Below are 6,478 nucleotides of genomic sequence, written 5' to 3'. Positions count from 1 at the left end.
TCGTTTATGATAACATTCTGTATCCACTCACCACACAAGATCAGTTTTCTCTTTTTTTGGCTGATTTTTACATCTCATCTAACCACCATATTCACAGCCTCCAAAATAAAGTTTGATATTCTTTTTTTGTTCTGAACATTATTACTTCTCTTCTGCTCAACTCATAACGCTTTATAAATCCCAAATCTGCTTAACCTTAGAATACTGTTCTCACATCTGGGGTGGTGCACCAAAACTTCCATCAGAATTGCATCAAGAAGTTTGCATTCACAAAACCTCCATCAGAATTGTTGATTGTATCTCTTGCTGACTCACTCTGATCTCTTTCTAATAGGTGTTCTGCATCTGCACTATTTCCTTTCTGTAAGTATTTCCATAGATGCTGTTCCACAACATGAGTAGCTGCTGATCAACATCCATATATGATTCAGCTCCAAATGTATGGAACCGACTTGTCATCTTCTTTCATTCTGTATACCTCTGTCCTTTGGAAAATCTTTCATATACAGTTACCTCCAATGAATCAATCTCTAATTCTTAGAAACACATTAACAGATTCTCTCTCTCCAATCAATTGGCCTTCACAATGTCTGTCTGTCACATTATAGGTCTTGAGACGTCTCGTGTGAGGGGAGGGTTGATATAGAGCTTAACTAGGCCTACTCTTTTTTTTTTTTTCTTTCTTATTAAACATTCTTTTGAGAATAGTATGAAACCACCACTGGGAAGACCTAATGAGATCTGACATCAAAAAATTTCAAGTATTATTTTATTATTATTTTGAATTTGTTGAAAAAATAAAAAAAATTCTTAGAATCCTTTTGTATTGTATAAGAAGCTTTTCATTATTTCATGTAAATTTGATACTGTGTGCATGCAGTGGAGGGTTCAGTCATGAAAAATGATTCTGCATATCTGTTATTAATTTAATTGCAGTAGCTCTAAAGTTAACAATGTGTCAGTAATCTCCTTATGTAATTGAATATATTTTAAGATTCCCTTTAAAATTTTCTCAGAAGATCACCATAACCTCTAGTTGTTTCATGTGGAATTGACTACGAATTTTTACAAATTTCTCTGAATTACTGATGTATCAAGGCACTTACTTCTGCAGTATTATGTTGCCAGCACTTTCTCACACACCATTAAAACAAAATTTTCTCATCAGTAAAACCATTGGTAACAGCCCTTATTTTCAGTCTGGAACATTTTGTGCAATATATCTAGAATTTTTTATAACCAGAAATTCTTTGTATTATAATATATTAATATACAGTGTCCCATAAGTCCGGCATCATGGGGAGGATGGGGGAAGGAAAACAAAACTTTTTTTTTCCCCCAATACACAAAGTCAGATACGACACTCAAACAAGCATGGTGTGAATAATAGGAGTTTCTTTAACTAACATCATAAAATCAGAAGTGGCTTCTGATTTCCTATGAATAGAATTATTTGGCTTTTCATTGCCCTGAGGCATTATGGCTTGTAGAAATAGAAAAATATGAAGTATGGGCAAGAATTAAGAGTAGGAATCTGTTGATGTTCTTTTTGAAAAGTCGGATGTTGTAATCTTTGGGGAATATTCATAGGGAAGGTGTTCTGGAGAGCAGAGGTAGATAGAATGAAAGATGAATGGGATCTTTAATGGCACTTGTGACATATTAATGATTATTACACACACACACACACACACACACACACACACACACACACACACACACACACACACACACACACACACACACACACACACACACATTCACAATAATAAAGAATAATTTTTATTATTGCAAATATTTCAGCCAGAAATTAATGAGCCATTATCAGTACATCAGCATGATCACAAGGTGAAGCTAGAACTAAGAATGTTTATCCTATTTACAGAGCTGGGCCAAGCAGCTTGTCTTTTCAGCTCTTGTATAGGCAACACATGAGCCTATGAAATATTCATCATAATTTCTGACAAAATTTAAAAACCGAACTGTTCAGGCTATAGACATCATGATCAGTTTTGACATCCAGTTCTCATTTATTTAATAGTTACTTCTGGCTGACATTTACCAACTGTTATCACAGGAGTTCCCTCAGACGTATTTTAACTGTTCAACTATGTCATGCATTCAGGCTATTTCATCCGCAGAAACCAATTCTACAAACAGATTGAAGGAACCACTATGGGAAGCCTTTTGTAACCTGCACTTGCCAATTTCTACTTAGAGCATCTTGAAGACTCCCTATTCGCTTCAATAGAACTTCACCCTTCCTTTTGGGTATACTATGTGGATGATGTGTTTGCCATCTGGCCAAACTCAGAAGCATCTCTACCAACTTTCTTAACCAAAATCAATTCTCCTTTTCTATATCTCTTCTGAAATACATCTGTTCACCAAAAACCTACCTTCACAGGTTGCTACATGCAACAAGATCCAGCCCATTATCCATTTAACATCTCCAAATCCTTGCTCAATAGAGCACATGCTATCTGTTCCAATTCTGAAGATCTCCAACAAGAACTGAGCACCATCCAATGCATTATACTACAGAATAAACTTCCTTAAAGTAAAGCCAAATAGACATTTATAAGCCTAATCCTAAGAACCCTGAACTTATTATATGATAAATCCATATCCTACACATTGCAGGCATCTTGGAGGCAATTGCAAAGATCCTAAAAAGATAGTTGAGTCTCTACATTCATTCATTCATTCATTCCTATTCACAAAATCTCCTCCTGGTTACTATCCATGAAAGATCAACAGCTCTCTGCTCTCCCTTCCTGTTCAGGTCAAAAAATGACTATAGCAACACCAATATCTTATATCAACGACAATAAACTTGAAAAAGCTGGCCTTACTCAGCATGGAGTAGACATCATAATATCTTCTGGTCCACTACTCTATTTTTGCATTGGTGATGGTTTAGGTTGATCAGTTATTTAAAGAGAGTGCTGAAGTGCTTCTACACTACCCAAACTTAAATATGAATGACTGTCTATGCCTTGCCAAGATTTGGTAGTCATCCTCATGGCAAGCATTAGCATGCATCTCATGATTACCCCCCCCCTCTTTTTTTTGATAATAATGTTGTGTCACTCAGTTATTTTTTTTTTTTTTTAATATTTCATTTTAATTTTAGTTTTAACCTTAATTGCAATATCATTTTATTTTGTAACCACCTGTATGGTGGTTACAAAATAAAATGAGATTGCAATTGGCATTCTTTGTTCCAGCTTCACCTTGTGATTATGCTGATGCAATGATTATTATTATTATTATTATTATTATTATTATTATTATTTGACACCTCCAGGGAGTCCAAAGACTCATCGAGGGAGAGTGTGCCGACAGCATCGAACGATTGGCCCCCTTCCAACTACTAACCGCGCTCAAACTTACTTAACTGAGCCATTAGTAGCAGAGGCTCTACCAATCGACCAACCTTTGCCGGCAAAGGTTGGTCGATTGGTAGAGGTCGATTGGTCGATTGGTATGATGGTCCATTAATTTCTGAAATAATAAAAATTATTCTTCATTCTTGTGAATACATGTGTCTATCAATGAATGAGAGTAGCAGATTTGATGGATAAGTAGTTGAACTGTAAATGATATGAAACAGCCGTTAATGTTGTAGGTTTAACAGAAATGGAAAAGGGATGATGGATACAAGTTCTGCTGAACAACATCCATGATAGTATCTAGAGAAAAGCCACAATACAGAAACAGACCATCTATGAGAGGATGGCTGGAGAGTTTCTGAGAGAAGGGTTGTCAGCTGAATTGCCTCTTTTAGACAGCATTAAGAATTTTTAGAGGTTTTGATGCATGACTCCAAAACCTTTGAGCCTCAGAATGCTGTGAGATGTTGTGCATGTTCAGGATTTGTACAGCTAATAGCTGAAAAGTAACATCTTGGGTAAAAAAAAAAATACCAAATTTTTTTAGGCCAAGCATACCACAGAAGTGATGTGTTTGCACCAAGTAAGACTGGGTTAATCTGAGCTTTTCCTATCTTAATCTTTCATGGATCTATTACAATCTTACATTATAACAGAATACTTGCTGCATGGTAAAAGACAATTATTATTGTATTCCCAAAGCTAAAGAAAAGATTCAACTTATAAATAATTAGTTGCCTCTGTAAGACTTAGAATGAAAATAGGGAATAGCTTTTATATACACCAATCAATATTAGACCCCAGTCTGTTTAGAAACAATTAGAGAAGAGATGAATTCCTGAAATGTGAACACCTGGTGTAGTTTTCTTTGACACCAAGCTTATAACACACTGTAGATGTGCATTAAAAGATCTTTATAAACATGGTTCTTATGAGCACCTCTCTCTCTCTCTCTCTCTAGCTGACAAGTCCATGTGAAAAAGCAAACTTTCTTAACTGAAAGTTTGCTTTTTCTTCAGAAGATATTTTTCAAGGTTCAGGTTTAAATGTGACACTTTTTTCTGTCAAAGTTAACTTAACAAAACATTTCTTTTCTTTATGTTGAAAACTTGACAATTTTTAGTCATTCCTGTAAAATGAGGATCATTGAAAGACTACTACAACAATCCATTAATGATCTAATTTCATAGGTAAATACTCTAGTAACAGGTTTAAAAAAAAAGTCTCTGTGTATACACTTAACTTTTACCAAAAACACAATTACATCCAAATCCAGAGTTAAGATCACAAAAAACCATTATGCTAGTATCAAAAGATAGGTTCCTTGGACTCATTTTTGACAAGGAGCTTACATTCCTTGCAAAAACATTCATTAAACTAAGAGATAAGTGAAAGAGAGGAATGAACTTTCTCCACATCCTATCCTCTTGGGACAGGAGCAATGCTCCCTACTTTGTCAGTACTGCGTATTTGTTCAGTCAAAATTTAAATTTGGATTGCAAATTTATCCTCCTTCTTCAAGAGCATACTTAGATTGGATCCTGTCTACCATCAGAATATATATGAATTGATATGGGTGCATTTTGCACATAATCCATTCCATGCCTCTAGCCAAATGAATCTACTCCTTTACTTTGACTAAAGCAGCTGTCACTTAACTTTGTCCTAAATATAAAATCCTTTCCTAACCATCCCATATGAACTAGCATTTTTTCTGGAAAGTTCAATATAATACACATCAGACCACCATTTTTCAATTTGGCAGGTATGTGAAAGAAATTATACAAGATCTTGGCATTACTGTGGACACTATCACTTACACTCAATATGGTAGTCTTCTTCCATGGAAAGTTTGTCCACCATGCCAACTCCATCATCAGTCTACTAGCAGCTCTTTAGCATATATACAAACTGTTATGCACAAAAAGTCCATCAAATCATGCTTTAATTTCATTCAATGTATACCACCCACCAACCACTCTCCATGCAAAGAACCTGTTCCTTATGCTTACATCCTCCTTACATACACTTGCCATAAATACCGTTAAACTTTTGCCCTCCCCCCCACATAATTGCACGAGCCTGGTTCTGTTAATGGCACTATGTGCAGACAACTTTCGTGTGTTGATCAGTAGCGTTGTCTAGTTATACAGGTTAATATGCAGTGGAGAGATTATGAGAGCCATGTAGCTGTAATAGCACTTCACAAGGTTGGAATGCAGTCACCTGTTATTTTCAACATGCTAAAAACACTCAGGATCAGTAGGATGTTTGTGTATCAGAGCATGAACCATTACAACGATACAGAAGACGTATATGACTGCCAAAGAACATGTTGACCATGCTGCATAAGGATGCTACAGCTTGTGTGGGCATGCCTATGCTATAATTCTGTGAGAATGCATCTCATCTCTCATAACATCACAGAAAGTAATGTTGTGAGAGATGAGTGTTTTGTGGAGAACAATGTCGTGTACTAAATGATGACCTGTGGGTTGAGCGTGTATCGTCGTTCTACTGGGCGCTTCCTAAGACCACAACTTATGCGGCAGAGGGTGATAAAATCAAAAGCACTTCTCCAGCAGTATGTGAACAACATACACAAATATCCTCTTCACAAATGAGAAGATTTTCACCACCAAAGAGTTGTTTAACTGCCAAAATGATCAGGTTTGTCTGCTGATGGACCATAGCACCCACAATTCAGAGAGGTCATCACCTCACATCAATGATGGTTTGGTGTGTGGGGGACATATCAAGGGGTATTCAAGTTGTATTTCTGCAAGAAGGGGTCAAAATCTCTGCCTAAGTGTATCAAGACAACACAATGGAACTTGTGGTACAGTCCCTGAACATGGTAGGCAATGGACCTTCCAACAGACCTCAGCCCCTGCACACAAGGAGAAGGCCACACAACAGTGGTTGGAGGTGAATGTGCCTGACCATATATATTACCATCTGATTGGCCATCTGGTTGGAATGTATTTCTCATGGGGTAGTCCCGATCTGAATTTGTCGGATTTCAAATTGTGGTTGGAGTTTGAGAGAGTAGTCTGCAAGGAATAACACCACAGCATCGCCAG

The sequence above is a fragment of the Typopeltis vanoorti genome, chromosome 1 (genome assembly GCF_054136105.1).
Source record: "Typopeltis vanoorti isolate ZY-2024b chromosome 1, IOZ_Tvanoo_1.0, whole genome shotgun sequence".
In the NCBI taxonomy this organism is placed as follows: Eukaryota; Metazoa; Arthropoda; class Arachnida; order Uropygi; family Thelyphonidae; genus Typopeltis; species Typopeltis vanoorti.
This window is presented reverse-complemented; position numbering follows the sequence as displayed.